Source organism: Zingiber officinale, chromosome 9A (genome assembly GCF_018446385.1).
Source record: "Zingiber officinale cultivar Zhangliang chromosome 9A, Zo_v1.1, whole genome shotgun sequence".
NCBI classification, from domain to species: Eukaryota; Viridiplantae; Streptophyta; class Magnoliopsida; order Zingiberales; family Zingiberaceae; genus Zingiber; species Zingiber officinale.
The window spans coordinates 96210905-96222437 of record NC_056002.1 but is presented as its reverse complement, the minus strand read 5'-3'; the positions used below and the strand labels follow the sequence as shown (position 1 = coordinate 96222437).

Here is an 11533-nt window from a genome sequence, read left to right as displayed (position 1 = left end):
CGATAATGGTGGACTTAAATTTTTTTTAAAATAAATATTAATTTAAAATAATTTTTTATGTAAAATTTAGTTTTCTAATTTTGTTAGATGCAAAATTTTTAATTAAATCTTTATATTCGAGTTTAGAAAATATTTTTTCTAATTAATAAAATTATTAAATTATTTAATCTTTTTTAGAACATTGTTAAACGTAAATAAAAATTTATTAATTTTAATTTAAAAAAAAAAAAAATTCTGAAACTACACTAACACTAACAGGTATAATTAATAATATTCTATAAACTATCAATGCATTAAAAAAAGAATTTAATTTTTTTATAAGGTTCAATACAGCGGAGTTTTTAATTCTGGATTTATTATTTTTTTTATAATTTTTAATTCTAAAATAAATCTAAACCATCAATATCAAATAACATGTCATGTGTTAAAATTTTTTCAAAATTTAAATATTTTTTTTAAAAACTCATCATCAAGTAATTTTAACTTTTCTATGTCATATAAAAAATTAAAATTATCTTAATATATTTTGAAGTGAAGAAATGACATGGCCAATAATATAATTAAAGTAATTAATTTTAAAAAAAAAATTAGGTAAAAACTTCACTTCATTAATTTTATTTTTATCAAATCGTTTATTTCTTCTAATCACACATTTTTTAATGAAATTTTGGTTCTATATTCATTTCATTTACAATTTCTTTGACAAAAATCACAGCATATATAAATTCATTTTCTTTATAATCATTAAAAAAAACACCTTTTAACTTATCTAATGCAATTGCAATGTTCATATCTTTATATTATAAAAATTTCCTAACAGTATTAACCGCAAATAATATATCATACCAAATAACCATAACTAATAAAAATTCAAAATTTTCAAACTCATATGTTGCTAAAGAATTTGCTTCACTTTTTGTTTTAGGATGATCACTAGTTTTTACAAGTTATATAAAGTTTCTTTTATCTGTGGAACTTGATATTTTATTACTTTAACGCTTTCAAGATGACTTTCTCAATGTGTTTGTGATAATGGTTTAAGAGTTAAATTAGAAACATGATCTTGTAAAATTTTTCATCTTTTTGTAGAAGAAAAAAATAATGAGTAAATACGTTGTATCACACCAAAAAATGTTATAGCACTAGGACAAGAATTAGTCATATCACATAGTACTAAATTAAGACTATGATAACCACATGATGTATAAAAAGCCCTAGAATTTATATCTAACAATCTCTTTTATACACCTTGTTTACCTTTCATATTAGCCTCATTATCATATCCTTGTCCTCTAATGTTATTTACCTCCAATTCAATTTTCTTTATTATATTAATAAGCGTATCAAAAAGACTTTTTTCTGATATATCATCTACTTTTAAAAATTCTATAAAATATTATTTTATTTTGATTGGAATTTTTGAAATATCTACACCTTAATATAAGAGACATTTATTCTTAATAACTTACATTAGGAGTGCAATCAAGTATAACTAAAAAGTATTTTGCTTCTTTTATTTTTTTAAATTATAATACTATTTACTCTTTTTTTAATATATTTATTAACTCATTTTGTATATTATGACCAAGATAATGATTATAAATTTTATCATTTTGAATACGTTTAAGGTGTTCTTGCATTACAGGATCAAATTCTATCATTTCAATTAAACCTAAAAAATTACCATTGTTTTCTTGATAAATTTTCTCATTTGTACCATGAAATGCCAAATTATTTTTTGCAAGATTTTTAACTATAGCAATAATTATTATTAATACATTCTTCCAATGTTCTTTTCCCTTATTTATTGTTTCTTGTAAATTTTGATCAATGGTTTTATTTTTAAGCAATCTCATTTCAATATCAAACCAAATATTCATATTTATAATATGTTACTGCTTGTTTCATAACTTTTAAGCTTGGCACTAAGATTTTTCCAATCACGACACCTTTAGTTTGCTAATTAAATTGTAATTAATTTTTGACTAAATAATTTACAACAAAAACAAAATACATTATATAATTCTTTTGAATATATTAACTATTTTCTATCATGTTTTTCTCCATTTGGTAATTTTCAAATGTAATGAATCATAAAAAAATGTCTAGAATTTTCATCATTTGAAAAAGAATTATTGATTTCTCTAATTGGACTTTTTCAACTAATAAATCTATTAAATTTGTATTTATATTTTTCTATTGTATTGGAACATATATATTTTTGAATAATAGTTTCATCAATATTATTAAAAACTTATCTTCATGATTTATTAAGTCATCTTTATTTTCTTCTGAATTATAATTATTTTCTTCATTAATATTAATATTTGATGAATTCGATTTGTGATCATTAGAAAATTCTTGATAGATTTCTTTTTGTCCTAAAGTATTATCTTCCAGTAAAAATTCAATTAGTTTTTCATTTAAATTTTCAATTATATTATTTTCTGAGTTTTGATTTTGATTATTAATAATAAATCTATTGAGTGCGCCCTTTTGAAACTGAATAAATTCTTCTATTTTCTTTTTTTTATACGTTCATATATCCAAAATCATATTTTTTTTCCATAGACATATTTATATTAAAATAATAATAAAAATGAAAATATAAGTCCCTATTATTTTATCAAAATAAAATGACTTACGCCGTGTAGTTTTAATTTGATAATATTTCAAATTGATTGGCGAGTATTACCTGCACAAATATAATAAAAAATATATTAAATATTAAATTTGATTTAAATTGATAATTTAAGTAGTTTATATTTTATAATAAACTATACTTAACAAATATATAATAAATCAATTAAATTTGATTTAAATTGATAATTTAAGTAGTTTATATTTTATAATAAACTATACTTAACAAATATATAATAAATCAGATAAGTGCACTTAACGATTATTAAAAATATATGAATCATATTTTATGATTTTTTAAGTGCATAAATCAGGTTTGTGATGACAGTAATTTGTTTGCATCGAGAGAGGAAAAATGAGAAAAAAAAATTAAGAAAAAAATTTCATACAATTGCTAATAATATATTTTTCCAACGATACTTGGTCCATTTCATCCATAATTTATTATTTATACAGAACAATAAAGAACATTTCAAGAATGAAGAAAAATTGAAAAAATATTATCCGGCGATTGAGGAATGCAAAGGGCGTCTTGTCGCATTCTAAGACTGAAAGAATCATTGACGAGGCGATGAGGGACAAAAAAATACAAATTACAGAGGATGAGACTTAGAGAATGAGAATATGAGAAGAAGAATGTGATGAAAAAAAAACAAATTATGTAGTGGTAGTTTTATATAGGATTCTATGAGAATATAATAATTATAATTAATTGAAGTTTCTTTTCCTGTTGGAATAGATGGTTGTGCAGTGTGCATTACTGTGCATGGAAATCGAAGCAGCATTCTTAAAATCGAAACGTCAATACTAAATAGCGGTTCTAATTAGAATTAAGTTTCAATTATTAAATCTATTTTTAAAAAATTTAATACTAATGGCCCCCATTTTTATTGGGGTCCTAGGGATAAGCCTTATTGGCCTATGTCTTCAGCCGGGTCGGACTCCTTTGGAACACCCACCTCAACACCCTCTCTTCCTCTTCACGCCCTTACAAAGCCCTCACACTCTTCCTTCGCTTTTGCCGATGTCCATATTGACACTTTTACCTTATCCTTCATGTTAATAGCCTGCACCCGCTCTCCCCTTTCGCTGCTCCTCGCCCATTCCGTCCATGCCCTTGTTGAGAAGCTCGGCTTCTGCTTTGACATTTTCCCCTGAAAACCCTCCACATGTATGCCTTCCTCGGTGACACGACTTCCACGATGCTTCTCTTCAATGTCACTATAAAAATATCTTCAAATAGCGACGAAATTAGTGACGGGATGAAATTCGATGGCTAATTTTATGATCGATATAGTATTTCAGTTGATAAATAATGCTAATTTTAGGGGTAAAATCCCCCAACGAGCCCTGCCACCTCTCACCCTATCCCTAATCTCCCCTCTCCAATCTTCGATCTTCGGCTGTCTCTTCTCCTTCACGATCTCTTCTCCGATGCATGATCTCCTCTCTAGCGTGGTCTCCTCTCCAACCCTAGTAAACTTCTCTACCTCTCCTCTCCTCTCCATCTCGTCGTTGCAAGGTGGTTGGCAACGGGGCCGGCGGTAGGGCTAGCCATGGGACCGGTCGCAAAGTCAGCTCCAGGGCTACCGGTGGGGCCAACCACGGGGTTGGTCGTGGGGCCAATTGAGGGGCTTGCTGCGATATAAGGTCAAGTCAGTTGCATGGCTACCAGCATAGCTAATTGCAAGCTCGACCTTGACAGAAATGCTGAGCTTGAACATGGGTGCAACTATGTTCAGATGCACGTGCAGCCTTGCCATGAGACCGGGTGCGCAAACAGTCGTATATAATTAAAAGAATTTTATTGTTGTATTTAAAAATGTGGAACCGCCACATCAGTATCCTCCTAGAGTCGGTCCCACGAATTTGGAGGAAGGTAAATTAATTGTTGTATTTAAAAAATATGAAACCACCACATCAGCGATCCCCTAGAATCAGTCCCACGGATATAGAAGGAGGTAAATGTAAGTACACAACTGAAAAGGCATGGCTGGAACGCTAACCCCTGATATTTAAGACAGTATGTAATGTGAGTGATGCCAATTTTGGATTTTTTTTTTTTGTTATCTTCATGTATACTGCATTTTCTGAGCATTTATTTCCAGCCCGTTTGCTATATTCTCTTTCAGTGGTACTATTTATTTTTAGGTTCAAACTTCATATTTAATAGCTAGTTTAAGCGCTATTGATAATATTATGTTTTAATGATTTAATTAAGTTTATGTTATAATTATATGTGTGAGATATGACAAATTAAATATCAAGTGTTATTAGAGAAATAATCTTATTGAATTTTACAATAATTTTTAAAAAAATTTCAACATCTAAACGAAACCTGTATGATATGATTTAAGAGGATAAATCTAGAAAACATGTGTGAAATATTAATTAGGTTGGGAGTTTATTTACCTAATTAACCTAAGTATATTAATGAAAATCTAAGTTTTCATTTCCTTGGCCATTTTATTTCACCCGATTCTTCTCTCCCGATTTCCTTTTCTCTTCGCTTGCCGCCACCAATCCTCTCCTTCTCTTCATCGGCAACGTGGATTCGTGGTCACCTCTTCACAGGAGATCGGACAAGCAATGCTGGTACCGACCATCACCTCCTCCTATCCACTGAATCTCGTTTCCCCTTTCCCACATGTGAATATGCCCAACGCTACTACCTGATCGCGCCAGCGCCATTAGACTATCGTCATCTCCTCGTATCGGAGCATTGTCATCCATTCACAGTGCCAAGGCCGGCCTAGTAGCATGGTCAGTTTCCCCTGCTCCGAGCAGTCCCCTAACCTTCGCCGATTCTCCTCTTCATTGTCACTGACCCCTCTTTGGCCACGAGCAACCATTTGTCGGCTCTCTTGTTCGGCGACGCCATCTCCGCTGCTCTCTTGGTTGGCGCCGAGACTGTCGACTACATCCCTGCCTCACCTCTACTTCGACTGTCACAGCCACCCTGGCCAGCTTGCGGCCACCACCACTAGCCACCACCGTGGCTAGCCTCGTGAACATCAACAATGCTCCATCAGATCTGGATAGCAAATCTATCGCCGTTGAATTGCTACTTGAGAAGAGGAGAAACATGGGTAAGGAAACCTCTTACCTCCTATGCTTTGTCCATTAAATTCATTTTGGAAATCTAGGTTAACATGTGAACAAAATATGGGGAGATTAAATGGATTCAATTATGATTTTGTTTCATCTAATGTTGTAATCTGTGATTTCAATCAATTTGGTTAGGAAATTGACAGTTGATTTAATTACTATATTGAGAGGGATTAAAGGATTCGTAGATTGATTGGATACAATTGATATCCAGATTGGAAGAGTAGATGTGATCGAATAGGGGATTGATTGAAGTTAATCATTAATTAAGATTAATTAATGATCGTTTGATTAGGATTTTCTTCTAATTAGTTGGGTTTAACTAATTATTGCATATGTAGTTAGTTAAATTGTACATCATGTTTTTTGTAAGGCGTTGATTTGAGACGAGCGTCTCGACATGGAGTGTTTAACATGATCGACAGATAAAGGTGGGTACTTTCTGCCTTATTCCGGTGTAGATCCCGGCCCCGGTGCAGATCTGCCCGCTAACACGACCTCCGATGTATATCCCATCGCTACTGCTAGAAATCCCGATGTCGCCGATCTAGCCGTTCTCCGCCTCCCAGAACCCTCTGGCAGGGATTCACCTCTCAAAGCCCTCCGACTTTAGGAGCCCTTGCCACCGCTCGCCCCTGTCATACTCCTCCTAGATCCCTCAGCACCTAGCCATCCGTTGCCAAACTATCGCTCCGTCGATGCGTCTCGGACCAAGATACCCATATACTTTATTCCTCATCTCTTCTGTTTGAGATTGACTTGACCGTCGGAGTTTCCGTGTCGTCCATTCTCTATTGTAATCCTCTCTTGCGCTTCAATACTCCCCGTAGAGTCTTTCGAACTATTCGATTCTCCCTACGGCGCACGGTAACACCCTTTTATGGCTCCACAGACATATCTGATGGCCCCACCACCCTCTAGCTCATGGTGGCTTGGTCAACATAGACGATAGTTCAAGTCTATTTTTTCCCAGGTCATGACGACTTAGCCAATCTTGAAGCCATCTATGAGAACATTGAGTTAAAACCTAATTTGAGATGTTGAGATGGATGATATCAAAAAACTCCTCACCATAATCCCGGATGATTTCAACCAACTCATCACCGCCCAGCTAAAAGAACAAGTAAGCGGAATCTCTTAGGTAGAATCGACCCCGGGCTGGGTCCGACTCGGATCAAAGACCCCGTAAACAGGTCAACGAGTCGGTTGCCTATTGACCCACCCAATTCGCCAAGTTGAATCGAAATTGGCCTGGGAATCAACCCAGCTGGGTGTCGAGCCTGTTCCGATTCCAGGGGTCAAAAATTGGCGGACCGTCGGTTAACCGTCGTTAGTTCAGCCAACCAATTAATCGTCAATTCAGCCCACCAATTAATTGTTGATTCGGTCCGTCGATTCGCCCTAAAAAATATTTATTATTTTTTTTTTTTGCCTATTGGAATCGGCTGTTCCGGTGGTTCATAGCCGGTGAGGGGGGTGGGGATTTTTTTGGGTATTTTTTAACTGTTAAGATCATTTGATCGTTTTTTATCAATGACTATGATTATTTAGTGTTCGTTACTATCCAATGTGGCAAAAAAGTGATTCACTTGCCCCTAGCGCCCCTGTCAACTCGTCCCTAGGCCAATATGGAGAAGGTAAATTACGGGTTGCTACTAATCATTAGTGCAGCTGGCCAATGCATGGGGGAAGACATGCTTGGACGTGCCAAGTTTCGATTCCAAGACCTCATGTGACAACATTCCATGTCTCAACCACCGCATCACCCAGAGGGACATACTCGCTACTATCTAAACTCTATAAATAGAAAGTTAATTTCATCATTTTCACACATATTCCCCACTCATAATCTCAATTTCGCATTCTCTTATATGTTTTCATCTCCATTTCTATAATCTTTGATTTCCAATGTTCAATTATAATAGAAGGAAGTCATGGAGGTACATCATCTCGAGCTCGGAAAGAAAAAAAGAAATAGTGAATCTGTGCGAGGACCCCAACAATCAATCCACCGATAATGAGATCGAGCACCCTCTGAATCCAATACCCGAAACACAAGGAAGTACCGAAGCAATTACTTCTAAGATTCAGAAAATTTTCTTCTAAAATCTTCTATTTTCACTAAACATTTTGAGAATATCACTCTTTCGTCAGGAGAATTACGTGCAAATGTAAACATTGTAATGCTTCCTATAAATTCCAAGTCGTCATCAGTTATGGGTCGTTAAAATGACATGTAAAAATGAAGCATCCGATGGAATATAGACTTGACCATTCTCATATACAATTATCTAAATTTTCTTCAACTAACGGTAATACTGATTTCGATTTATTTTTATATTCAGATAATAAATTAAAAAAATCATTAGTTAAATTTGTCTTTGTAAAACATCTTTCTTTTAGTTTTAGATCTAAATGTATATTTGAAAAATTTTATAAAAAATCTCTTAATCCATGTGCTAAACGTGTTTCTAGAACTATACATACTCGTACAATTAAAAAATTAATAAAACAGTAGGAAAAATTTTAATTAATGAATTTAATAAATTATATAATAAAATTTCTTTATGTTTTGATATTTAGAATAATCATTGGTAAATACATTCGTATGTGACTTGTTATTGAATCGATAACTCTTAAAGTCATTAAAAAAATATTATTAACTTATAGGGTGTGTTTGGTTCAAATTATCATGTATAATCTTGGTTATGTGATTACTTAATAATTACATAATCAAGGTTATGGGAAATAAAATATAACCTAATGTTATTTGATCCAACCTTTATTTGTTTGAAGGCTTTAATGTATAACCTCGTTTAATATTTTACTATATTACTCTCCGTTACAAAACTAACCATTTACGTTTTTCCCTTTGTTTTTTTGTTTTATTTTATTTTTGATTTTTTTTTTGAACTGTACGTGTTTTTTTTTAACTCTACGTTTTAAGTTTTTTCGAACTTTTTTTTACTTTATGTATATCATATTTTTTAAAAAATACAATTTTATTTTCTAAATAAAATCTCACATATTTTCATTTTTATTTAATTTTTATAATTTAAAATTAATTTTTTATTATAGAAAAGTTTACGGGTGTTTTTGGTAAAAAAAATTCGTTAATCCTTGAATCAAGAAAAACCTCACTTTTCTAAGATTTTCCGATTCCCGGTTGCATGCCCCTTTTGCTGACATGTCGAGCATGTATCATTGCTCAAGAATCGTCAATTACCTAAACCAAACAAGGTTTTCGTTAATGACTTTTGATGGATAATCAAGGTAATCAAAGATAATCCCCAATAAAACGCACCCATGGAGTATTTGATGAATCACATAATGTTCAATACATCGCACAATTATTATATTTAATTTTAGAAAAATATAGATTAACTTATAAAATATTTTCAATAGCATTAGATAGTGCTAGTTCAAATTCTACTTGTATAGATGATCTTAAATTTATTTGTAGTATATTATTGGTAATTTATTTTTTCATATAACGTTTTAAATTTATGTATTCAAAATGAATTAAAAATTTTAGAAAATTATATTAAATCAATTAAAATTACAATTTCTTGCTTATGATTGCATCCATTTATAATAAAACAATAGGGTAGGTATTATAAAATTAATAGAATGAGACCTAAAAAAATTTTCATATGATGTACCAACACGTTAGAATTCAACATATCAATTATTACAAGATTCATTTTTATATAAAAAAGTATTATGTTCATTTTTTACACAATATATTAATACTAATATATATTTATTTTTAGAATAATGAAATATTTATAGCAGTATTTGTGAAATTTTAAAAATATTCAACCATGAAAAAATAATTTTTGATGTTTATTAAATTAATTAATAAATTTTAATTATTTCTAATATTTAGTTTGTAATAGAAATTAATAATAAATCTTTATATTCTTGCATATTAATTATGAAAACTAAATAGATTTTTTTTTATTTTTGAAATTTATTTAATTATATTTTTAAATTCTAAATTTAAATTAAAAGTTTTATCAGAAATATTAATTTTATATTATGATGCTTTAATTCCAATTAAATATTCTTATTAATAATAAATCTTTATATTCTTGCATATTAATTATGAAAACTAAATAGATTTTTTTTTTATTTTTGAAATTTATTTAATTATATTTTTAAATTCTAAATTTAAATTAACAGTTTTATCTGAAATATTAATTTTATATTATGATGCTTTAATTCCAATTAAAAATTATTCTTCTCTTAATCCAATTAATATTATATATAATGTTAAAATTTATTTATATGATAGTTATAATCAATATTATGTAAAATATAGAACACAAACTAATATTTCCGCAATACAACAAACTACTAATAGTAATTTAAAACTTATAAAAGCACAATTTTTATTGAATGAACAACACGTCCACGAGGATCTCAAGTTCCACATGTACTTGAGAATATTTTATAACTTCTTTTGATTTTAATGAAGCAGATAGCGAAAATTTCGATAATTTAAAATTGTGGTCACAGAACGCTCAAAGTTTTCCCGTGCTCTTTATGATCACGAAAGAAATTTTAGCTTGTACCATATCAACCGTTGATATGGAGCAAACGTTCAATGTCGGTGGTAACATAATAGATGAACGACGATGAACTTTATCTCCCGACTCATTAGAAGCTCAAGCATTACTCGACAATTGAACCAAAGTCAAGAAAAGAATCTAAGGAATGCAACTTTCAAATAACGAAGTTGAAAATTTTGATACCGAAGAAACAAATACAATAGGAACAGGAAATGGAAGTGAATGACAATGTCACTTTCAAAGGTATATGGGTAAAAATGTAAAAGAACTACGTGAGCTTTGATTCCCCTATACCCTAAAGGAATACGTAGGCAACTTAACTGAGCGAATCCCTGTTTTTAAATAAATTTAAAAAATTTTAATATAGTAATCTTGAACCGTAGTGAACCGTGTTAGAAATCGTCGAACCAGCAGTTCTGAAACGTCGAACCGTCGATTCTGAATGGTGGTCAGATTTACTCTTAGGTGTTATAGTTTTCTATTATATTCTCTCTCCAACTCCGTAGATAGTTGGGAGTCAAGGGATTGAGTTATTCTCTCACTCAGTGAAGTCAAGTCTTATTATATTATTTCCCTGTCTCCGCAGATGCTTGAGAGTCGAGGGATCGAGTTATCCTCTCTCTCAGCAGGATCAATCGGATTATCCTCTCTCAATGGGATCAAGCGTGTTATTATTCTCTCTCTCAACAAGATTGAGTTATTCTTTACTTCAATGGGATCGACCAAAATATTTTATCCCCAACTCCGCGGGCATTCGGGAGTTGAGGGATCGAGTTATTCACCTTCAGACGGATCAAATCGAACTATTCTCTCCCTCTGCAAGATCGAGTCCTATCCTATTATCTCTCCGACTATGTGGATACTTGAGTCGACGGATCGAGTTATTTTCTCTATGATTTATATTATTCTCTCCTCGACTCTGCGGATATTCAGAAATCATAGGATCGAGTTATTATCCCCCTCATCCGGATCGAGCTTATTCTCTCTCTCGAACAGTAGCAGGATCACCTCAAAACTATGTGTCATGTTTGAACACATCCAGCTAGTTCTATAGTTTGAATATAAATTGTATCTTGTCCTCGCAGCTTCACTCGAAGGTAATTCATTGTGATTGTTGACTATATCTCTTGGTCTCAAAGCAGCGATCTCCATCAGCAATTGTCCTTTTCAAGGCTCAAGCTCCTCCGACTTGGACATAGTCATTTGATAAC

The 11533-nt window shown here is 31.5% G+C and overlaps 1 long non-coding RNA gene across 1 annotated transcript in view; it reads right to left on the bottom strand.

The window, feature by feature from the left end:
- Positions 1-564: 564 nt before the first annotated feature.
- Positions 565-11533, bottom strand: part of LOC122019759 — a 30209-nt gene continuing 19240 nt past the window's right edge. The window contains exon 9 of the long non-coding RNA XR_006122024.1: positions 565-2695. This is a non-coding gene — a long non-coding RNA (uncharacterized LOC122019759). The remainder of the gene's footprint in view (positions 2696-11533) is intronic.